The sequence below is a fragment of the Pseudophryne corroboree genome, chromosome 10 (genome assembly GCF_028390025.1).
Source record: "Pseudophryne corroboree isolate aPseCor3 chromosome 10, aPseCor3.hap2, whole genome shotgun sequence".
NCBI lineage: Eukaryota > Metazoa > Chordata > Amphibia > Anura > Myobatrachidae > Pseudophryne > Pseudophryne corroboree.
In genome coordinates this window covers 367,066,653-367,092,462 of record NC_086453.1, presented here as the reverse complement: position 1 = coordinate 367,092,462, position 25,810 = coordinate 367,066,653, and the positions used below count along the sequence as shown (strand labels likewise).

Sequence of the window (25,810 nt, the reverse complement as noted above, 5' to 3'; positions counted from 1 at the left end):
GCAGGAAAAAGAGGCAATTTGGAGGCCATTGCACAAACTGGCTTTATTCTACCTAAGTTGCCCTCCCACAAGTGTGTACTCCGAAAGAGTGTTTAGTGCCGCCGCTCACCTTGTCAGCAATCGGCGTACGAGGTTACATCCAGAAAATGTGGAGAAGATGATGTTCATTAAAATGAATTATAATCAATTCCTCCGCGGAGACATTGACCAGCAGCAATTGCCTCCACAAAGTACACAGGGAGCTGAGATGGTGGATTCCAGTGGGGACGAATTGATAATCTGTGAGGAGGGGGATGTACACGGTGATATATCGGAGGATGATGATGAGGTGGACATCTTGCCTCTGTAGAGCCAGTTTGTGCAAGGAGAGATTAATTGCTTCTTTTTTGGGGGGGGTCCAAACCAACCCGTCATATCAGTCACAGTCGTGTGGCAGACCCTGTCACTGAAATGATGGGTTGGTTAAAGTGTGCATGTCCTGTTTTGTTTATACAACATAAGGGTGGTTGGGAGGGCCCAAGGACAATTCCATCTTGCACCTCTTTTTTCTTTTATTTTTCTTTGCGTCATGTGCTGATTGGGGAGGGTTTTTTGGAAGGGACATCCTGCGTGACACTGCAGTGCCACTCCTAAATGGGCCCGGTGTTTGTGTCGGCCACTAGGGTCGCTTATCTTACTCACACAGTCAGCTACCTCATTGCGCCTCTTTTTTTCTTTGCGTCATGTGCTGTTTGGGGAGGGTTTTTTGGAAGGGACATCCTGCGTGACACTGCAGTGCCACTCCTAAATGGGCCCGGTGTTTGTGTCGGCCACTAGGGTCGCTAATCTTACTCACACAGCTACCTCATTGCGCCTCTTTTTTTCTTTGCGTCATGTGCTGATTGGGGAGGGTTTTTTGGAAGGGACATCCTGCGTGACACTGCAGTGCCACTCCTAAATGGGCCCGGTGTTTGTGTCGGCCACTAGGGTCGCTAATCTTACTCACACAGCTACCTCATTGCGCCTCTTTTTTTCTTTGCGTCATGTGCTGATTGGGGAGGGTTTTTTGGAAGGGACATCCTGCGTGACACTGCAGTGCCACTCCTAAATGGGCCCGGTGTTTGTGTCGGCCACTAGGGTCGCTAATCTTACTCACACAGCTACCTCATTGCGCCTCTTTTTTTCTTTGCGTCATGTGCTGTTTGGGGAGGGTTTTTTGGAAGGGACATCCTGCGTGACACTGCAGTGCCACTCCTAAATGGGCCCGGTGTTTGTGTCGGCCACTAGGGTCGCTTATCTTACTCACACAGTCAGCTACCTCATTGCGCCTCTTTTTTTCTTTGCGTCATGTGCTGTTTGGGGAGGGTTTTTTGGAAGGGACATCCTGCGTGACACTGCAGTGCCACTCCTAAATGGGCCCGGTGTTTGTGTCGGCCACTAGCGTCGCTTATCTTACTCACACAGTCAGCTACCTCATTGCGCCTCTTTTTTTCTTTGCGTCATGTGCTGTTTGGGGAGGGTTTTTTGGAAGGGACATCCTGCGTGACACTGCAGTGCCACTCCTAAATGGGCCCGGTGTTTGTGTCGGCCACTAGGGTCGCTTATCTTACTCACACAGTCAGCTACCTCATTGCGCCTCTTTTTTTCTTTGCGTCATGTGCTGTTTGGGGAGGGTTTTTTGGAAGGGACATCCTGCGTGACACTGCAGTGCCACTCCTAGATGGGCCAGGTGTTTTTGTCGGCCACTAGGGTCGCTTAGCTTAGTCATCCAGCGACCTCGGTGCAAATTTTAGGACTAAAAATAATATTGTGAGGTGTGAGGTATTCAGAATAGACTGAAAATGAGTGGAAATTATGGTTTTTGAGGTTAATAATAATATGGGATCAAAATGACCCCCAAATTCTATGATTTAAGCTGTTTTTTAGGGTTTTTTGAAAAAAACACCCGAATCCGACAAAAAAAATTCGGTGAGGTTTTGCCAAAACGCGGTCGAACCCAAAACACGGCCGCGGAACCGAACCCAAAACCAAAACACAAAACCCGAAAAATTTCAGGCGCTCATCTCTAATAACATCTTGTATTTACTGTATTTGTGTAAGTTTCTTTATGCATTTCTGTTTAGTACTTGCTTTTTTTTTCGTTTCACACAGATTGGAGTGTGCATATTTAATTTGTGTTTTTAAAATCATAATCACATTGCTGTAGTTGCTTGTTTATGTTGATTTTCTATGTTTTCATACTGTGTACTTTTTTGTGTTGCTCATGAGGCGTAGCCACTTACTATTTGCATTCTAAATTTGTTGGCAAATGTAAAATGTATGTATAGCATTAAAATATATCTTACAGTGTTTTTTTGTGGATTGAGTGTGTTTGTAGTGTTTCTATGTTGTTTTTCATTATTTGGTGGTGATGTTCACTTTGTTTGGCATGTGTCAAAAGTACTCTTTTTGTTTTTTGTTTTTTTGAGGACAATGTGTTCATCATTTAGTGCTACATTTTTAGAATACCAATATTTACAATAATTGTTTTGGGATGGTGTAATACTGTTTGTGGTCTTGAACACATCATACTGTTTGGTTTCTGCCTACATTAATTCTTTTACACTCCACATTCTTTAAAAACATAATTGTCATTTGTAGTATTGTGTGTTGATGTATGGGTTTTTTGTCTGATACTATTACTGCTAAGGCATTAGACTGGTTGGAAATGTGAACTAAGCACATGGCCCAGTTATGTTTTATTTTATTTTTTGTTTGGTTCTTGGAAAAAGTACACACAATATACACTTCTACAAAGAATTTGTAAAATTACAAAATTACAAAATTACAAAGTATTTACTTAAGAAATAAAGAAAAGAGGATGAGTTTTAAATTGCCAGTACACAGTATTATAAAAACAAACATGCTTGTCATATCTTTACAGTGTCCAAAAAAATAACTACACCACTCAGGCACAAGATGATGATGATGGTGAAGCAGGTAAAGTTACAATTTATGGACATAGAGTATTATGAATGCAAATGATTTGGCTCAACATTAATTTTATTTTTGTGTGTAGGACCATCCACACAATGGCTCAATCCCAGAAGGAGGCATTCAGAGGATTCTGGCAGGCAAAGACATATGGCCCACAAGAGACACAGGCCGGATGTGCATACCAGACAACACGAGTCACCGCCTCAACGATGCATATCAAATATGTCCTCAAGGCCACCATTCCAACTGTTGGAGAGTCTGCCAACACAGGAACCACAATCCCCTCAGCTGACTGGTGAGTACAAAAAGCCTAACATTAGGACACATACTTACACTGGGCACTTTACAAATAATTAGCCTGGTTGGAGACCACAAAATAACCTATGTACGGCTGAACAACAACAAAATGCCTAAAAGATGTTTTGGAGTTACAGCTCAAAACGAAATATATATGGGTACACTTCAGCCATAGAGTAGCATATTAAGATGAAGAAGTGCAAGCTTCACAAGGATTACATCATAAAAAAAATGGTGTGTGGTGATGTATTTAGACGTAGTGTGGAGATCTTGCATACCCATCAGCTTATTAGTGTAACCAATCCTAGTTTTTCACACATTGAAACAAGCCATAAACAGTGTTTGCACAGTATGTTATGTATTTGTGAGATGGATTCTGATTAATATTACATTAGTTAACAACACATCTAATATAGGTGGTCATTCTGAGTTGATCGCTAGCTGCATTTGTTCGCAGCGTAGCGATCAGGCTAAAAAATGGCAGTTCTGCGCAATGCGCACGCACGACGTACAGGCACAACGAACTATGCAGTTTTGCACAGGGTCTAGCGATGCATTTCAGTCACACTGGTTGCCGCAGAGTGATTGACATGAAGTGGGCATTTCTGGGTGGCAACTGACCGTTTTCAGGGAGTGTTCAGAAAAACGCAGGCTTACCAGGGAAAACGCAGGCATGGCTGGGCGAACGCTGGGTGGGTGTGTGATGTCAAATCCGGAACTGAATAGTCTGAAGTGATCGCAAGCACTGAGTAGGTTTTGAGCTACTCTAAAACGACACAATTTTTTTTTGCAGGCGCTCTGCGATAAAAACGTTCGCACTTGTGCTAAGCTAAAATACACTCCCAGTGGGCGGTGGCATAGCGTTTGCACAGCTGCTAAAAACTGCTAGCGAGCTATCAACTCGGAATGACCCCCATAGTCGAGAGGCATGGCCTTAATGTAAGTGGAGTATTGATGTTGTTGTCAGCAACACCATTTGGACTCATCTTTATCATATCTTGCCAGAAAAAAACCTATATATGTCTACAGAAACTAAAATGTTGTTCCATTACAGCCCATACAGATGACACCAGCATTCCCCCGGACCACCAGCATGACACACATATGGAGGAAAGCTTTGTGTTACATCTCCAGCCAATCGACCAAACAATACCTACAATACCACCTGTGAGTACAACTCCAACAGAAACAACACCTGCACCACAAATCAGTCCACCATCACCACATGTGATAGCACAGGATCAGTTTTTTGCAATACTTGGTCAACCCAGCAGGCAAATAACCTGGATTATCTGCATAGTCAGATGCAATTTCTAGCTAGTCTGCCCCATCATCTTCCCCGAATTAGTCGAAATAGTAGTCGGCTAAATGTGCAAGTCACTCAAATCGCAAATACAATGGAATTAATGCATGCCGACAACACATATGTGATGAATACATTCCAGAGAGTAATGGATGAACAACACAGACAACACCAAAACTACCTAAACATTTTAGAAACCAACCAAATATTAACAGAAAGCATCAGCCACGTTATGGAAAGTCACACTGCAGCTACCAGAGTACTCAATGCTACTCTGAGTAACCTGAGCGAAAACCTCAATTCCCAACAAGCATTACAACCAAGCACCAGCTCAGGAAACACAACTCCTCTCATTTCCACAGATACCTCCCCACGAAGGCGATCCGGCCGTACACGGACAAACGTCACTGGGAAAGGCTCATCAGCCTTTCAAAGTGCCACCCAAAAAATAGGCTTCAGGTGTTGGTGTTCATTCTGTTTAGGATTAAAAAACTGCGTCAGTTTAAGTGTATGAAGGACACTGAAAATGTAAATTTGACATCATTAATCTCACCCATAATGTGATATTTTGCAAGACATAATCACTCTCAGTATTACATGACCATTATTACACTTCTTTCAAAGAATACCCAGAATCATTTTTCCTTGGTCAGTATCCATATTCTTTCCAATTACAATCACAATCAGTCTGCCTTGGTCAGTATCCATAATCTTTAAATTAACAATCAGAATGAGCATGCCTTGGTCAGTATCCATATTCTTTAAATTAACATTCAGAATCAGTCATACCTTAGCATTATGTCATTTAATTGGCTAAAAAAACAAACACATTGTTAGCAGGATATGTATTTGCATTATGACAATGTCATGACTCATTCTGTAAAATGTGCCTTTACTGCTATTTTATACTTTTTTTTTGTAGAGCAGTGATTATGCCATGTTTTTTCACAATTACAATGCCATGTATCCACATTATAAAGATGTTAATTGTAAACATTATGTTTTTTAACTAAAACATTATGCAGTTTCCGAGAAAAATTAACAAATAATGTCTTAGTTAATGGCTTGTATATGTACTATGTGGTTGGCCACACAATCATGCAGCCTTAAACAAGTAAAACAGCCCAATAAAATATTGTGCAACAAAACACATGCTTGTCTACCTGAAAAACCCATGAGCAACAGACATAATATTACGTTCCCACATATACAACAAATATCTTACACATACATCAATTGTATGTCAGTAATGCATTGATCATATATATATATATATATATATATATATATATATATACATAGTGAGATAGACGTGTGTGTGTGTGTGTGTGTGTGTGTGTGTGTATGTATATGTGTGTATATATATATATATATATATATATATATATGGAAAATAAAAATACATAAGACAGTTAGACACATAGACTTACCAGAAAATTGTGCTGGATCAGTTCTTGCCTTACCTGCCTCACTGAATCTGTACTCCAAGTGTCACCAGATGTTTCTAACTCCTCTACTTGCTCCTCCTCCTCATCAACATGTGGCAGATGTTGCAAACACGTTATGAAGAAAACAGCAGCAAAACACAATCCTAGTCACCTTTAAGGGACTATACAACAAAAGACCACCAGACTTATCAATACACCAAAACCTAAATTTCAGTACCCCAAAACATCTTTCTATCACATTCTGAGTGATCTTATGTGCATGATTGTAATTGTGTTCCGAAGCAGATTCAGGATGGGACAATGGAGTCAGAAGCCAAGAGAAACAGCCATATCCCCCATCACCTGAAAGACGTATATAGTATAGACGATAAAGTAGGTATTCAGCAACATATTGCTGACATAGTGGCCATTTTTTTAAATATATACATTTATACACATATCTAGTTACATACCCAGCAGCCATCATACCCAGCAGGGCATTTGTCCGGCCTCAAATTTATCAAAGAGGGATGACTGGCTAAGAATGAAGGAGTCATGGCAGCCCCCAGGGTAACCAGCAACAACACTCATTATTTTTAATTTTGCATCTCAAACCACCTGGACATTAGTAGAGTGGTCCAGATGTCAATTAGTATAAATATACTGCCTGCCCCTAGGTGGTCTCAGCTCAATGTGTGTACAATCTATGGCACCTAGCACATTGGGCATGCCAGCAAGGCCATAGAAAGCTACCCTGAGTGCATGTCACTGAGATGCCTGGGTAAGGAAGCAGATAGAGGCATCTATGTGGGGTTGCAATGCATCCAACACCTGTGTGTACATTTGAACAAATGAGGTGAGTGAGATGAGTACAACTACTGTAACAATAACACTGTGTAATGTAACATTCCACATAAAACTACTTTGGCAAAGATGAGTATGTATGGTACACATCACCTGATTTAAGTATTTTGAAAATGTGGGCTGCGAGATTCCAATGACATCGCTACACACAGCCTTAAAGTTGCCAGTAGCCAGAAAGTGCAACACATCAAGGAGTTTGTGCAGGCCTGAGACAGAGCAAGAGCGTGCTGTCTCAGGGTCTAGGTTCAGTTTGACAAGGTCATACAGACGGAAAATGTTGTTTTTATGTAACTGGAACATCTGTATGACCTGGTCATCGGCCAATGCGTTTAAGTTTAAACATCCCCTAAAAAAGGAGGTATGCGCATCCTCCGCGGCACCTGTACAACCTGCTGACCATATTCAGTTTCATGCCCCCGGATTCTTCCAGACTGATGGAGCAGTCTCAGGAGTCCCACAGCACACAATACTTCACTACTACACAGCCCAGCAGCCATTTCAGAGTGAGGGATGTGAATAATATATATAGGCCCATTTTAAAGGCTACAAAATTCAGGTGTGATTAATGGTGAAGTTGAAACACATGTAAACATGCCAGCCAAATTCAAGTCTATTTTTTTTACAGCGTTTTTTTACGATTCACAATTTTTCACTGTCGCATTGCCCTTTCATGGATGACATTACAAATATGAAAGCTTGGTAAATTACCATGTTGTATACATAAACAGCCGTGTTTGACTGATGGTCTATTAATTTGTATTTGTGAACTCTGCTGGGAAAAACAATATAAATAGCCCCAACACTGCCGAGATTTGTGTTTAGTAAATTCCTGAGATGACACTTAGAAAAAAAAGCAAACTCGGAAAAAATCAGGAGCTTAGTAAATATACCCCCAGTGTATTTCATGTGTGAGGATACTGTATTTCTGTAAGAGCTACTTTCCATTTCGCCGTTTAAGTCTATTGGCTTAGACAACTTTCTTGTATAGTTAGAAATCTTATTGTGCGGAAATGTAGCAACTGAGGCATTACTCTGCAGTGTTATGTAGAACAATTTATCTATTTGTTTATCTATCTTTTATCTCCGATGCTGTGACCCAACTGTTACATTTTGCAGGGTATCCTCGTCACTTGACTAACGCGTATTTCTGACCTCTGACCTTCTTATTTTTTTAAATCTTTTCCACTTTGTAAATCTCCTGTTATATTTTTTTGGTATACTTTCAAGCTCTTCGGCGTAAAAACTGCCTATAAAAGTCTCACCGTAGAGGTCCTCCAAAGTGTAAAGTGGCTTAAGTCCTTTCGTGCTCACACTGCGTATAACAAATATTTCCTCAGAAAAGCTCTGTCCGTAGCCTTTCTGAAATACTGAAATATGTCCTTATATTTGGAAATACGGAAGTGGTCACCAATTCATAAACAAACAGGTGTTTTCTTACTTCTAAAGTATTCACCGTACATCATGTTGAAGACTCTAAAGCATTAGAGTCATTTACATGGCTTGGAGCGGATTTTTTCTATGGTAAGTGTTATTATAGCTGCGTATTAAGTCTTGTAAAATGTCTATATATCTGTACGTATTCTTCGCAATGAAATAGTACTGTTTTTATAGTCCTATTGAAACGCTCTATAACAGCCACTTTAACATCGTTATTGGTTGTGCAATGCTGTATACCGTATTTTTCTGATATCTTGTTTAGGACTTTGTTTAGAAATTCTTTACCATTATCAGTTTGTAGCTTCTTCGGAACCTCCCCCTGCTGGAATATTTTTTTCAAAAGCCTTTGTGACTGTTGTGGCGTTCTTAACGGTCAGACTTTCAGCCTAGGCCCTCTTAATATATTGATAATGGTTAATACATATTTAATACCGTCATACTTTGACAGATCTTTGAGCGAAATCAAATCGCATTGCCACTGGTGATTTATATCCGATATGCAAATCATGTTCCTGTTATAGTTTTTTCTCCCTGGCTTGTGCAACGTGTATGTGTCTTGCTCTTGTAGCCATTTTACACTACCCAGTTTTAATATGGTGTAATATGCTACTTTCATCCGATTGTTTTGACGTGCATCATTGCGTGACATTCTATTCAAAACAATTATATTTTTGATATAAACTTGATATAAAGTTCTATGAACTTAATATCAAGTGTCTATCAAAAGGGTATATAAGGGGCATGGTAAGGAGTCATGGACCTGTCAAAATCAATTAGTTTGATAAAAAGTTGTTCTATACCTACTTAACCCTACCCTCCTTCCATACCCACCTTCAGGATCATGGCTGTGAGTATCTCCACTGCATCCCTTTCCCATATAGTATGGTGAAATGCAAAAGGGATTTCAAACTTACAACCCTCCAGCTGTTGTGAAACTACACATGCCAGCATGCCCTGCCACAGTTGAAACACGTCCATATTGAACATTTTTGACAGGGCATGCTGGATCTACACCTGCTATATTTTAATACCCCTGCTACACAATCTTATAGGCAAGCCCTATACCATAATTGCAATCTACAGATGGAGCAACACTCACTGAGTGTTTCTGGATTGCAGATGGGGGTGAGTCATGTGCATCCCATTCATTCCCGGTGATCCACCTCGCTGGGCATATCTAGTCACAGGTGGAGCCACGATTAGCGTGGCTCCATCTAAATTGTATTATTATTTTGCTGTGAAAAACATAAGACATCAAAAGAGATATATTAACCTCTCTAGAGAACAACCAGCCATGTTATTTCTCCTCCGCAATCTGGAACAAATCCGAGTTGCCAAATACCTAAGAGTCGTGAGCACGTCCCGGCCAGCCGATGAAGACTTCTGTGAAACTGAACAGTATACGTATTAACTATGTTTAACAATGCACATCATGGGTCCAGCATATCACTCACATTAAAACACACCATACTACTTACAAATACTACAACATGACTAATGATGGACTGCCAGCCTTTTCTGTTGTGGTAATCCACTGGCTTGTCTCTGGGGGCAATAATGGGTATGTGAGCCCCATCTATGGATCCAGCACACTGAGGATATCCACGTCGCAGGAAACCTTTTTTCAGTATCATCCAGCCTGTAATCTTGCGGTAAGGATATGAAGCAGTGGAAAAGGGTTCCCAGCAATGCCAGGGTCACTTCCAGCAGGTAGTAAAACGTAGCACGCAACATCCAATAGTGTGGCATCCACTGCTCTGAAAAGCCTCCACAGTCACCCAGAAAGCTTGTCCATGCCTGTAGTCTCTGGTCCACAATAATCAATTTGTTGTGCTGGTAAATCTCAGGGTGGATGTAATGCTGGCCAAAATCAGAGCTCTCCTCCTGTGCAAATACCAGCATCGAGTATTAGCTCTCTCTGCCAGAAATTGCTCCCTTCTCCTCTTGGCATAAGACTGTGCCAGGAAGCACAGTGCAAGCAGCTGCATCAGGCTCTCATTTGCTGTGTGAAACAGCAAAAAACAGCAAGAACTCAGGAACTCTGGGCTACTCAGCAGTAACTCTTTGGCCATGGTTAATGCAATGCTGTGAACCGTCAACACTTACTTCTCATGACCTCATCTCTGTGTGCCCTAAAAACAGTTTATTTCTTATCACACACAGGGGGTCATTCAGACCCGATCGCATGCTAGCTTTTTAGCAGTGGTGCAATAGGGTCTGATCTGCGCATGCATTTGCTCCACAATGCGCAGGTGCGTCGGCCACAGGCGACGGCGATTGCCAGATAGCAACGGATTTAACAAAGAAAGTGATTGACAGGAAAAGGCTATTTGTGGGTGTCAACTGAACATTTCTATAGAGTGTCTGGAAAAACGCAGGCATGCCTAGCCATTTGGAGGGAGGATTCCTGATGTCAGCTCCTGGCCGGATCATCACAGCAACTGAGTAAGTCCTGAGCTGTGCAGAGACTGCAAAAACTTTTGTTTGTGCAGCTCCCTGCACTAGCGATCACACCCCTGCATTACCCCTCCCCCTGTAGGCGGCAACTACCTGATCGCAACACTGCAAAAAAAGCCTGCATGCGATCAGGTCTGACTCATGCCCGCAGTCAATTACAGGGCTGACACAGGTTCTATCTGAGAGGGGTCAACTTGGGAATAATCCAGGTTAAATGTGTGGTGTGAAAAGGGGTTAGGAACTGCATCCCAGGTTGTTCCCGGTTTCACAAATCTAGGAATAACACAGGCTTTTGAGATTTTTCTGTTTGAAAGTGGTATTAACAACAGAGTGTAACTCCTTTGAGCTGCAAAGGAACTAGTCCAACTGAATTCTGAGCAATTTAATGACCTTAATCAGTATGGTTAGCAATTTTGCTTAAATATTTTCAGGAGATGATCTCACTGTCACCTGCATTCCCATGACAGCTCCTGACGCAGATAAACCATCATATGATAACTCTGATATCCTGGTTACTGGTGAATATGCATAACTGTATCCTTGTGAATATAAACAGATATCCTTAGCCGGTCATATAAAAGAGGGAAGACGTGAGAGTCAGCCTGTCTGTGATATAGTAATACAAGATGGATTCCACCTCACATAAATTCTATCCTGTACACGGCTTTGATTCTAGAGAACATCTGGAAACATATTTTTATAACAGACAAGAAATGGTCTTCGAAAAGGATTCACTGAAATTTCCAGTGGAATGTTTACACCGTGCTTTCAGCGAGGGTATGTATATTATACTGACAGTGTGTATACTATGATGACTAACTTACCCTAGTGTGAGTGTTTGCATGTGCACAGGTGTGTGTTAGGGAATTTAGATCATGAGGGAGATGTACTAAGCTGTGGAGAGAAAGAAAGTTTCAGCCAATCAGCTCCTAACTGCCATGTTACAGGCTATAAGGCAGATGTACTAATCATTGGAAAGTTATAAAGTAGAGAGAGATAAAGTGCAAACCAATCAAATCATTATTGTCATTTTTAAAATACAGCCTGTAACTCAGCAATTGGGAGCTGATTGGCTGTTACTTTATCTCTCTGTCAACATTATCACTCTCCAAGTCTTAGTACATCTGCTCCACAGTTTAAAAAATTAAAGGTATATGTTATGTGACTTCGCTCATTCGCACAGGAAAAGCTTGGAGTGCAGCTGTACCATGAGGTATCCAACCTCCTAAGGTATAATAGCTTTGTGGTGGTAAGCACAATTCCTGTTGAGGATGAAAAAGGTACAACTAGTGCTGAAACATGTTGGACCACTCGAATTATACCACTCAGGACACTCCAATGAACCCTTCTCCCGGCTGGAGAGAGGCAAGAAAAACCAGCACACTTCGCAAACTGACATCACGGACCCCGTGGCACATGACCCAGAACCAGGAAGTGGTGTGAGGGAAGACATCCTCCCAACAACAGAGCGCAGCGGCTGCTGCATCCTGGACAGCGAGACACAGCAGGACACACCTGGGGACCGGCGGCTGGGTATGGAGACCAAGCAGCGGCAGAGAGGTGGAAGCTGAGCCGCATCGCACTCACACCGGTGGTGAGTACAATAAGCCCACCATCTCCCCACTTAGCAGGCAGCACACTTCAGCACATTGCAGGGCTTGACAGTGGGACGCCGCACACTAACCTTGGGACACTTCACGATTGATTACAAACACCTTAGGGCACATAGGTATATATCCTATGGTAAAGGTTAACTGTAAAGTAAACCTGACATACAGTACACCCTACACAATTACTGGTATACCAACACGGAGGGTAAACATCAAAGGTAAGTCTGTTGACTTACCTGATGAACCAATTGACTACAAACTTATATGGATTATCAGCATATACCAATAAAATATTTTCTTTATAAACAAGGTACTCAATCCTCTGTTTTTGCTCTGACATCTCACTTTCAGTGCACATTTCACACCCCTCCCACCTATACCCCAACAGGAGTTGTGCTTTCCTCCACAAAGTTAAAAAAATGATATATAGCAGTACGGAAGGCCACTGCTGTACCTACCTCTGTGTCGTCATTAAGTATACTATCCATCTACATTCTATACCTGTGGTGCATTTTAGTTTTGCAGTTTGCTGACACAGTGACCACCAGTATATATAGCAGTACGGTACGGAAGGCCACTGCTGTACCTTCCTCTGTGTCGTCATTAAGTATACTATCCATCTACATTCTATACCTGTGGTGCATTTTAGTTTTGCAGTTGCTGACACAGTGACCACCAGTATACTATATATAGCAGTACGGTACGGAAGGCCACTGCTGTACCTACCTCTGTGTCGTCATTAAGTATACTATCCATCTACATTCTATACCTGTGGTGCATTTTAGTTTTGCAGTTTGCTGACACAGTGACCACCAGTATATATAGCAGTACGGTACGGAAGGCCACTGCTGTACCTATCTCTGTGTCATCATTAAGTATACTATCCATCTACAGTCTATACCTGTGGTGCATTTTAGTTTTGCAGTTTGCTGACACAGTGACCATCAGTATATATAGCAGTACGGTACGGAAGGCCACTGCTGTACCTACCTCTGTGTCGTCATTAAGTATACTATCCATCTACACTCTATACCTGTGGTGCATTTTAGTTTTGCAGTTTGCTGACACAGTGACCACCAGTATATATAGCAGTACGGTACGGAAGGCCACTGCTGTACCTACCTCTGTGTTGTCAAGTATACTATCCATCCATACCTGTGGTGCATTTCAGTTTTGCACAGTTTGCTGACCACCAGTATATAATATATAGCATTACGGTACAGTAGGCCACTGCTCTACCTACCTCTGTGTCATCAAGTATACGAGCTTAGTCACACAGCGACCTTGGTGCGCCTCTTTTTTTCTTTGCATCATGGGCTGTTTGGGGACAATTTTTTTGAAGTGCCATCCTGTCTGACACTGCAGTGCCACTCCTAGATGGGCCAGGTGTTCGTGTCGGCCACTTGTGTCGCTTAGCTTAGTCACACAGCGACCTTGGTGCGCCTCTTTTTTTCTTTGCATCATGTGCTGTTTGGGGACAATTTTTTTGAAGTGCCATCCTGCCTGACACTGCAGTGCCACTCCTAGATGGGCCAGGTGTTTGTGTTGGCCACTTGTGTCGCTTATATTAGTCACACAGCGACCTTGGTGCGCCTCTTTTTTTCTTTGCATCATGTGCTGTTTGGGGACAATTTTTTTGAAGTGCCATCCTGCCTGACACTGCAGTGCCACTCCTAGATGGGCCAGGTGTTTGTGTCGGCCACTTATGTCGCTTATCTTAGTCACACAGCGACCTTGGTGTGCCTCTTTTTTCTTTGCATCATGTGCTGTTTGGGGACAATTTTTTTGAAGTGCCATCCTGCCTGACACTGCAGTGCCACTCCTAGATGGGCCAGGTGTTTGTGTCGGCCACTTGTGTCGCTTATCTTAGTCACACAGCGACCTTGGTGCGCCTCTTTTTTTCTTTGTATCATGTGCTGTTTGAGGACAATTTTTTTGAAGTGCCATCCTGTCTGACACTGCAGTGCCACTCCTAGATGGGCCAGGTGTTCGTGTCGGCCACTTGTGTCGCTTAGCTTAGTCACACAGCGACCTTGGTGCGCCTCTTTTTTTCTTTGCATCATGTGCTGTTTAGGGACTATTTTTTTGAAGTGCCATCCTGCCTAACACTGCAGTGCCACTCCTAGATGGGCCAGGTGTTGTGTCGGCCACTTGTGTCGCTTAGCTTAGCCATAGAGCAACCTCGGTGCAAATTTTAGGACTAAAAATAATATTGTGAGGTGTGAGGTGTTCAGAATAGACTGGAAATGAGTAGTGATGAGCGGGTTCGGTTTCTCGGAAACTGAACCCCCCCGAACTTCACCTTGTTTACACAGGTCCGAGGCAGGTTCGAACCTTCCCGCCTTGCTCGGCTAACCCGAGCGCGCCCGAACGTCATCATCCCGCTGTCGGATTCTCGCGAGATTCGGATTCTATATAAGCAGCCGTGCGTCGCCGCCATTTTCACTCGTGCATTGGTGATGATAGGGAGAGGACGTGGCTGGCGTCCTCTCCGTTTATTGTAGAAGACAGTTGATTGGTTGTTTATTGCTTAATTGTGGGGAGGATTGGGGAGCAGCTGTTAGGAGTACAGTTCAGAGTTTTGTTGATAAGTGACCACCAGTTTTTATCCGTTCTCTGCCTGAAAAAAAACGCTCCATACCATATCTGTGCTCAGTGTGCTGCATAATATATCTGTGCTGAGTGCTCACACTGCTTAATTGTGGGGATTGGGGAGCAGCTATAGCAGGAGTACAGTGCAGAGTTTTGCTGACAGTGACCACCAGTATACGTTGTCTGCCTTAAAAACACTCCATATCTGTGCTCAGTGTGCTGCTTTATTGTGGGGACTGGGGACCACCAGTATAATTAATATTATATAGGAGGAGTACAGTGCAGAGTGCACTGCTGTACCTACCTCTGTGTCGTCATCCATTAAGTATACTATCCATCTATATTCTATACCTGTGGTGCATTTTAGTTTTGCAGTTTGCTGACAGTGTCCACCAGTATACTATATATAGCAGTACGGTAGGCCACTGCTGTACCTGCCTCTGTGTCGTCATTAAGTATACTATCCATCTACATTCTATACCTGTGGTGCATTTTAGTTATGCAGTTTGCTGACAGTGTCCACCAGTATACTATATATAGCAGTACGGTAGGCCACTGCTGTACCTACCTCTGTGTCGTCACTCGTCATCCATTAAGTATACTATCCATCTACATTCTATACCTGTGGTGCATTTTAGTTTTGCAGTTTGCTGACAGTGTCCACCAGTATACTATATATAGCAGTACGGTAGGCCACTGCTGTACCTACCTCTGTGTCGTCACTCGTCATCCATTAAGTATACTATCCATCTACATTCTATACCTGTGGTGCATTTTAGTTTTGCAGTTTGCTGACAGTGTCCACCAGTATACTATATATAGCAGTACGGTAGGCCACTGCTGTACCTACCTCTGTGTCGTCACTCGTCATCCATTAAGTATACTATCCATCTACATTCTATACCTGTGGTGCATTTTAGTTTTGCAGTTTGCTGACAGTGTCCACCAGTATACTATATATAGCAGTACGGTAGGCCACTGCTGTACCTACCTCTGTGTCGTCACTCGTCATCCATTAAGTATACTATCCATCTACATTCTATACCTGTGGTGCATTTTAGTTTTGCAGTTTGCTGACAGTGTCCACCAGTATACTATATATAGCAGTACGGTAGGCCACTGCTGTGTACCTACCTCTGTGTCGTCACTCGTCATCCATTAAGTATACTATCCATCTACATTCTATACCTGTGGTGCATTTTAGATTTGCAGTTTGCTGACAGTGTCCACCAGTATACTATATATAGCAGTACGGTAGGCCACTGCTGTACCTACCTCTGTGTCATCACTCGTCATCCATTAAGTATACTATCCATCTACATTCTATACCTGTGGTGCATTTTAGTTTTGCAGTTTGCTGACAGTGTCCACCAGTATACTATATATATCAGTACGGTAGGACACTGCTGTGTACCTACCTCTGTGTCGTCACTCGTCATCCATTAAGTATACTATCCATCTACATACTATACCTGTGGTGCATTTTAGTTTTGCAGTTTGCTGACAGTGTCCACCAGTATACTATATATAGCAGTACGGTAGGCCACTGCTGTACCTACCTCTGTGTCGTCACTCGTCATCCATTAAGTATACTATCCATCAACATTCTATACCTGTGGTGCATTTTAGTTTTGCAGTTTGCTGACAGTGTCCACCAGTATACTATATATAGCAGTACGGTAGGCCACTGCTGTACCTACCTCTGTGTCGTCACTCGTCATCCATTAAGTATACTATCCATCTACATTCTATACCTGTGGTGCATTTTAGTTTTGCAGTTTGCTGACAGTGTCCACCAGTATACTATATATAGCAGTACGGTAGGCCACTGCTGTGTACCTACCTCTGTGTCGTCACTCGTCATCCATTAAGTATACTATCCATCTACATTCTATACCTGTGGTGCATTTTAGATTTGCAGTTTGCTGACAGTGTCCACCAGTATACTATATATAGCAGTACGGTAGGCCACTGCTGTACCTACCTCTGTGTCATCACTCGTCATCCATTAAGTATACTATCCATCTACATTCTATACCTGTGATGAATTTTAGTTTTGCAGTTTGCTGACAGTGTCCACCAGTATACTATATATATCAGTACGGTAGGACACTGCTGTGTACCTACCTCTGTGTCGTCACTCGTCATCCATTAAGTATACTATCCATCTACATACTATACCTGTGGTGCATTTTAGTTTTGCAGTTTGCTGACAGTGTCCACCAGTATACTATATATAGCAGTATGGTAGGCCACTGCTGTACCTACCTCTGTGTCGTCACTCGTCATCCATTAAGTATACTATCCATCTACATTCTATACCTGTGGTGCATTTTAGTTTTGCAGTTTGCTGACAGTGTCCACCAGTATACTATATATAGCAGTACGGTAGGCCACTGTTGTGTACCTACCTCTGTGTCGTCACTCGTCATCCATTAAGTATACTACCCATCTACATTCTATACCTGTGGTGCATTTTAGTTTTGCACTTTGCTAACAGTGTCCATCAGTATACTATATATAGCAGTGCAATAGGCCACTGCTTTGTACCTACCTCTGTGTCGTCACTCGTCATCCATTAAGTATACTATCCATCTACATTCTATACCTGTGGTGCATTTTAGTTTTGCAGTTTGCTGACAGTGTCCACCAGTATACTATATATAGCAGTACAATAGGCCACTGCTTTGTACCTACCTCTGTGTCGTCACTCGTCATCCATTAAGTATACTATCCATCTACATTCTATACCTGTGGTGCATTTTAGTTTTGCAGTTTGCTGACAGTGTCCACCAGTATACTATATATAGCAGTACAGAAGTCCACTGCTGTACCTACCTCTGTGTCATCACTCGTCATCCATTAAGTATACTATCCATCTACATTCTATACCTGTGGTGCATTTAAGTTTTGCAGTTTGCTGACAGTGTCCACCAGTATACTATATATAGCAGTATGGTAGGCCACTGCTGTGTACCTACCTCTGTGTCGTCACTCGTCATCCATTAAGTATACTATCCATCTACATTCTATACCTGTGGTGCTTTTTAGTTTTGCAGTTTGCTGACAGTGTCCACCAGTATACTATATATAGCAGTACGGTAGGCCACTGCTGTGTACCTACCTCTGTGTCGTCACTCGTCATCGATTAAGTATACTATCCATCTACATTCTATACCTGTGGTGCATTTTAGTTTTGCGCAGTAAATATAGTAGTAGGCCATTGCTATATGCTATTGATACTGGCATATAATTCCACACATTAAAAAATGGAAAAACAAAAATGTGGAGGTTAAAATAGGGAAAGATCAAGATCCACTTCCACCTCGTGCTGAAGCTGCTGCCACTAGTCATGGCTGAGACGATGAAATGCCATCAACGTCGTCTGCCAAGGCCGATGCCCAATGTCATAGTAGAGAGCATGTAAAATCCAAAACACAAAAGTTCAGTAAAATGACCCAAAAATCAAAATTAAAAGCGTCTGAGGAGAAGCGTAAACTTGCCAATATGCCATTTACGACACGGAGTGGCAAGGAACGGCTGAGGCCCTGGCCTATGTTCATAGCTAGTGGTTCAGCTTCACATGAGGATGGAAGCATTCATCCTCTCGCTAGAAAAAAGAAAAGACTTAAGCTGGCAAAAGCACAGCAAAGAACTGTGCGTTCTTCTAAATCACAAATCCCCAAGGAGAGTCCAATTGTGTCGGTTGCGATGCCTGACCTTCCCAACACTGGACGGGAAGAGCTTGCGCTTTCCACCATTTGCACGCCCCCTGCCAGTGCTGGAAGGAGCACCTTCAGTCCAGTTCCTGATAGTCAAATTGAAGATGTCACTGTTGAAGTACACCAGGATGAGGATATGGGTGTTGCTGGCGCTGGGGAGGAAATTGACAAGGAGGATTCTGATGGTGAGGTGGTTTGTTTAAGTCAGGCACCCGGGGAGACACCTGTTGTCCGTGGGAGGAATATGGCCATTGACATGCCTGGTCAAAATACAAAAACAAATCAGCTCTTAGGTGTGGAATTATTTCAACACAAATGCGGACAACAGGTGTCAAGCCGTGTGTTGCCTTTGTCAAGCTGTAATAAGTAGGGGTAAGGACGTTAACCACCTCGGAACATCCTCCCTTATACGTCACCTGCAGCACATTCATCAGAAGTCAGTGACAAGTTCAAAAACTTTGGGTGACAGCGGAAGCAGTCCACTGACCACTAAATCCCTTCCTCTTGTAACCAAGCTCCTGCAAACCACACCACCAACTCCCTCAGTGTCAATTTCCTCCTTACCCAGGAAAGCCAATAGTCCTGCAGGCCATGTCACTGTCAAGTCTGACGAGTCCTCTCCTGCCTGGGATTCCTCCGATGCATCCTTGAGTGTAACGCCTACTGCTGCTGGCGCTGCTGTGTTGCTGCTGGGAGTCGATCGTCATCCTAGAGGGGAAGTCAGAAGACCACTTGTACTACTTCCAGTAAGCAATTGACTGTCCAACAGTCCTTTGCGAGGAAGATGAAATATCACAGCAGTCATCCTGCTGCAAAGCAGATAACTCAGGCCTTGGCAGCCTGGGCAGTGAGAAACGTGGTTCCGGTATCCATCTTTAATTCAGAGGCAACTATAGACTTGATTGAGGTACTGTGTCCCCGGTACCAAATACCATCTAGGTTACATTTCTCTAGGCAGGCGATACCGAAAATGTACACAGACCTCAGAAAAAGACTCACCAGTGTCCTAAAAAATGCAGTTGTACCCAATGTCCACTTAACCACGGACATGTGGACAAGTGGAGCAGGGCAGACTCAGGTCTATATGACTGTGACAGCCCACTGGGTAGATGTATTGCCTCCCGCAGCAAGAACAGCAGCGGCGGCACCAGTAGCAGCATCTCGCAAACGCCAACTCGTTCCTAGGCAGGCTACGCTTTGTATCACCGCTTTCCAGAATAGGCACACAGCTGACAACCTCTTACGGCAACTGAGGAAGATCATCGCAGAATGGCTTACCCCAATTGGACTCTCCTGGGATTTGTGACATCGGACAACGCCAGCAATATTGTGCGTGCATTACATCTGGGCAAATTCCATCACGTCCCATGTTTTGCACATACCTTGAATTTGGTGGTGCAGAATTATTTAAAAAACGACAGGGGCGTGCAAGAGATGCTGTCGGTGGCCCGAAGAATTGCGGGCCACGTTTGGCATTCAGCCACCGCGTACAGAAGACTGGAGCACCACCAAACATTCCTGAACCTGCCCTGCCATCATCTGAAGCAAGAGGTGGTAACGAGGTGGAATTCAACCCTCTATATGCTTCAGAGGATGGAGGAGCTGCAAAAGGCCATTCAAGCCTATACATCTGGCCACGATATAGGCAAAGGAGGTGGAATGCACCTGACTCAAGCGCAGTGGAGAATGATTTCAACGTTGTGCAAGGTTCTGCAACCCTTTGAACTTGCCACACGTTAAGTCAGTTCAGACACTGCCAGCCTGAGTCAGGTCATTCCCCTCATCAGGCTTTTGCAGAAGAAGCTGGAGACATTGAAGGAGGAGCTAAAACAAAGCGATTCCGCTAGGCATGTGGGACTTGTGGATGGAGCCCTTAATTCTCTTAACCAGGATTCACGGGTGGTCAATCTGTTGAAATCAGAGCACTACATTTTGGCCACCGTGCTCGATCCTAGATTTAAAACCTACATTGTATCTCTCTTTCCGGCAGACACAAGTCTGCAGAGGTTCAAAGACCTGCTGGTGAGAAAATTGTCAAGTCAAGCGGAACGTGACCCGTCACCATCTCCTCCTTCACATTCTCCCGCAACTGGGGGTGCGAGGAAAAGGCTAAGAATTCCGAGCCCACCCGCTGGCGGTGATGCAGGGCAGTCTGGAGGGAGTGCTGACATCTGGTCTGGACTGAAGGACCTGCCAACGATTACTGACATGTCGTCTACTGTCACTGCATATGATTCTGTCACCATTGAAAGAATGGTGGAGGATTATATGAGTGACCGCATCCAAGTAGGCACGTCAGACAGTCCGTACGTATACTGGCAGGAAAAAGAGACAATTTGGAGGCCCTTGCACAAACTGGCTTTATTCTACCTAAGTTGCCCTCCCTCTAGTGTGTACTCCGAAAGAGTGTTTAGTGCAGCCGCTCACCTTGTCAGGAATCGGCGTACGAGGTTACTTCCAGAAAATGTGGAGAAGATGATGTTCATTAAAATGAATTATAATCAATTCCTCCGTGGAGATATTCACCAGCAGCAATTGCCTTTAGAAAGTACACGGGGACCTGAGATGGTGGATTCCAGTGGGGACGAATTAATAATCTGTGAGGAGGGGGATGTACACAGTGAAAGGGGTGAGGAATCGGAGGTTGATGATGAGGTGGACATCTTGCCTCTGTAGAGCCAGTTTGTGCAAGGAGAGATTGATTGCTTCTTTTTTGGTGGGGGCCCAAACCAACCAGTCATTTCAGTCACAGTCGTGTGGCAGACCCTGTCACTGAAATGATGGGTTCGTTAAAGTGTGCATGTCCTGTTTATACAACATAAGGGTGGGTGGGAGGGCCCAAGGACAATTCCATCTTGCACCTCTTTTTTCTTTCATTTTTCTTTGCATCATGTGCTATTTGGGGACATTTTTTTTGAAGTGCCATCCTGCCTGACACTGCAGTGCCACTCCTAGATGGGCCAGGTGTTTGTGTCGGCCACTTGTGTCGCTTAGCTTAGTCACACAGCGACCTTGGTGCGCCTCTTTTTTTCTTTGCAACATGTGCTGTTTGGGGACAATTTTTTTGAAGTGCCATCCTGCCTGACACTGCAGTGCCACTCCTAGATGGGCCAGGTGTTTGTGTCGGCCACTTGTGTCGCTTAGTTTAGTCACACAGCAACCTTGGTGCGCCTCTTTTTTTCTTTGCATCATGTGCTGTTTGGGGACAATTTTTTTGAAGGCCATCCTGCCTGACACTGCAGTGCCACTCCTAGATGGGCCAGGTGTTTGTGTCAGCCACTTATGTCGCTTAGCTTAGTCACACAGCGACCTTGGTGCGCCTCTTTTTTTCTTTGCATCATGTGCTGTTTGGGGACAATTTTTTTGAAGGGCCATCCTACCTGACACTGCAGTGCCACTCCTAGATGGGCCAGGTGTTTGTGTCGGCCACTTGTGTCGCTTAGCTTAGTCACACAGCGACCTTGGTGCGCCTCTTTTTTTCTTTGCATCATGTGCTGTTTGGGGACAATTTTTTTGAAGGGCCATCCTGCCTGACACTGCAGTGCCACTCCTAGATGGGCCAGGTGTTTGTGTCGGCCACTTGTGTCGCTTAGTTTAGTCACACAGCAACCTTGGTGCGCCTCTTTTTTTCTTTGCATCATGTGCTGTTTGGGGACAATTTTTTTGAAGGGCCATCCTGCCTGACACTGCAGTGCCACTCCTAGATGGGCCAGGTGTTTGTGTCGGCCACTTGTGTCGCTTAGCTTAGTCACACAGCGACCTTGGTGCGCCTCTTTTTTTCTTTGCATCATGTGCTGTATGGGGACAATTTTTTTGAAGGGCCATCCTGCCTGACACTGCAGTGCCACTCCTAGATGGGCCAGGTGTTTGTGTCGGCCACTTGTGTCGCTTAGCTTAGTCACACAGCGACCTTGGTGCGCCTCTTTTTTTCTTTGCATCATGTGCTGTTTGGGGACAATTTTTTTGAAGGGCCATCCTGCCTGACACTGCAGTGCCACTCCTAGATGGGCCAGGTGTTTGTGTCGGCCACTTGTGTCGCTTAGTTTAGTCACACAGCAACCTTGGTGCGCCTCTTTTTTTCTTTGCATCATGTGCTGTTTGGGGACAATTTTTTTGAAGGGCCATCCTGCCTGACACTGCAGTGCACTCCTAGATGGGCCAGGTGTTTGTGTCAGCCACTTGTGTCGCTTAGCTTAGTCACACAGCGACCTTGGTGCGCCTCTCTTTTTCTTTGCATCATGTGCTGTATGGGGACAATTTTTTTGAAGGGCCATCCTGCCTGACACTGCAGTGCCACTCCTAGATGGGCCAGGTGTTTGTGTCGGCCACTTGTGTCGCTTAGCTTAGTCACACAGCGACCTTGGTGCGCCTCTTTTTTTCTTTGCATCATGTGCTGTTTGGGGACAATTTTTTTGAAGGGCCATCCTGCCTGACACTGCAGTGCCACTCCTAGATGGGCCAGGTGTTTGTGTCGGCCACTTGTGTCGCTTAGCTTAGTCACACAGCGACCTTGGTGCGCCTCTTTTTTTCTTTGCATCATGTGCTGTTTGGGGACAATTTTTTTGAAGGGCCATCCTGCCTGACACTGCAGTGCCACTCCTAGATGGGCCAGGTGTTTGTGTCGGCCACTTGTGTCGCTTAGCTTAGCCATCCAGTGACCTCGGTGCAAATTTTAGGACTAAAAATAATATTGTGAGGTGTGAGATGTTCAGAATAGACTGGAAATGAGTGTAAATTATGGTTATTGAGGTTAATAATACTATAGGATCAAAATGACCCCCAAATTCTATGATTTAAGCTGTTTTTTAGGGTTTTTTGAAAAAAACACCCGAATCCAAAACACACCCGAATCCGACAAAAAATTTTCGGTGAGGTTTTGCCAAAACGCGTCCGAATCCAAAACACGGCAGCGGAACCGAATCCAAAACCAAAACCCGAAAAATTTCCGGTGCACATCACTAGTTAATACTATCTGTGTGTGACACCTGCACAGTATCACTTCTATTATTATGTATGATCAATGCCATTATACTGCAACTATATGTTCCTATATGTATGTGGCACTGCACAGTATCACTTCTCTCATTCTCTATGATCAGTGTAATTATACTGCAGATACATGTTCATACTATCTACATGTGACAGCTGCACAGTATCACTTCTGTCATTATGTATGATCTGTGTAGTCTTATACAGCAGCACTGGACATTTGGCAGCAGAGGACACCACCACTTTGACTGCACTGATGCAGCACAAGACACAGACACTGAACTGATGCAGGGCACTGAGCATGGAGACACGTCCTCTCTCTACACTCTCCAATGCCGGAGTGAAAATGGCGACAACGCGCAGCTCCTTATATGGAATCCAAACCCCACGAGAATCCGACAGTGGGATGATGATGTTTTGCCTCGTTCTGGTTTCCGAGTCAGGTGGGAAAACCCGAGCCGTATTGGGTAGTGACGTTTGGTACGGTTCAGTTCTCAGAAAACCAAACCCAACCCTGAATTTTTACAGCATAAAAGACATGGCCTGTGTACATTTATTTTCACTGCACCCATGAATTTTTACAGCATACAAGACAGGGCCAGTGTACATTGGTTTTCAACAAAATCCCTGAAGTTTTACAGCACACAAAACAGGGTCAGCACCCCTCAATTTTCACAGCAAACAGGAGGACAGTGCCCCGGGCCCCCTGTAGAACACAGTTACAGCCAGGACAGCAACACCCATGTAGCGCTGCAGCACCCCTAACAGCACATGAAACACCAGTGATAGCCAGGACAGCACCCATAACATCCCAGGGACACCGCAGTGACAGGACAGCACTCCTAGAGAGCACACACTGACCCCACCTGATGCCACCACCCACAGAGAGAGACAGAGGTCATCCTGTGCTGTCAGTCCTGCTGTCAATCAATTGAGATTGAGGGGGTCATTCCTAGTTGACTGTGCGTAGCAACTTTTTGCTGCTCATGCGATCTACTTGACACCGCCTTTGGGGGAGTGTATTTTAGCATAGCAGGGCTGCGATCGCTTGTGCAGCACTGCTATGCTAAAAAATTGCCTGCAAAACAACATCAGGGTCAGACCTACTTACCCTGTGTGACGGATCCAGCGACAAAGGTCACGGGAGAGACATCAGACATCCGCCCTCCAAACGCCTGGATCCGTCTGCGTTCGCCTCACCACGCCTTGAAAATGGTGAGTAGACGCCCCGGAATGGCTCCCGCCTGTGAGTCTTCATGCGATCGCCGCTGTGATCACTTTCTGCACTGGCACCGTTGCTGCCCGGCGACGAATATCGCTGGGCAATGACGCACATGTGCAGTGCATGCACCGTGCAGCCACATTCCTGACCTGTTCGTACTGCAGCGAAGAACCGCTGCATGCAAACGGGTCGGAATGACCCCTCTGAGTCGTCACTGTGAGCGTCCATGCAGAAATACCTTGGTGCACTAATAATCTGTCCACTTTGTGTTAATATTGGCACTGCGTCTGCATCTGATTCAGGCCCGATATTTGTATATGTGTTTGCCCCAGAAATATTTACACATTTTTTACATTTTTAATTATCATATTGAATTACTGTTAATAAAATCACTGAAATATTGTGCAATATTTATACAGGTTGAGTATCCCTTATACAAAATGCTCGGGACCAGAGGTATTTTGGATATGGGATTTTTCCATATTTTGGAATAATTGCATACCATAATGAGATATCATGGCGATGGGACCTAAATCTAAGCACAGAATGCATTTATGTTACATATACACCTTATATACACAGCATGATGGTAATTTTAGCCAATATTTTTTATAACTTTGTGCATTAAACAAAGTGTGTCTACATTCACACAATTCATTTATGTTTCATATACACCTTATACACACAACCTGAAGGTCATTTAATACAATATTTTTAATAACTTTGTGTATTAAACAAAGTTTGTGTACATTAAGCCACAGAAAACAAAGATTTCACTATCTCACTCTCACTCAAAAAAGTCCGTAATTCGGAATATTTGGATATGGGATACTCAACCTGTTTATGTAATTGAAAAAATGAATTTTATGATAATTTATTCTAGAGATGAGCGGGTTCGGTTTCTCTGAAACCGAACCCGCACGAACTTCATGTTT

General features: G+C 43.8%; 1 protein-coding gene across 1 annotated transcript in view; it reads left to right on the top strand.

The window, feature by feature from the left end:
• Positions 1-25,810, top strand: part of LOC134965679 (nicotinamide N-methyltransferase-like) — a 101,955-nt gene that overhangs the window by 28,428 nt on the left and 47,717 nt on the right. Inside the window, exons 2-4 of the mRNA XM_063942000.1 lie at positions 2,903-2,958; positions 3,038-3,250; positions 4,307-4,419. The gene's annotated coding sequence lies outside the window, so the exon portion shown is untranslated. The remainder of the gene's footprint in view (positions 1-2,902; positions 2,959-3,037; positions 3,251-4,306; positions 4,420-25,810) is intronic.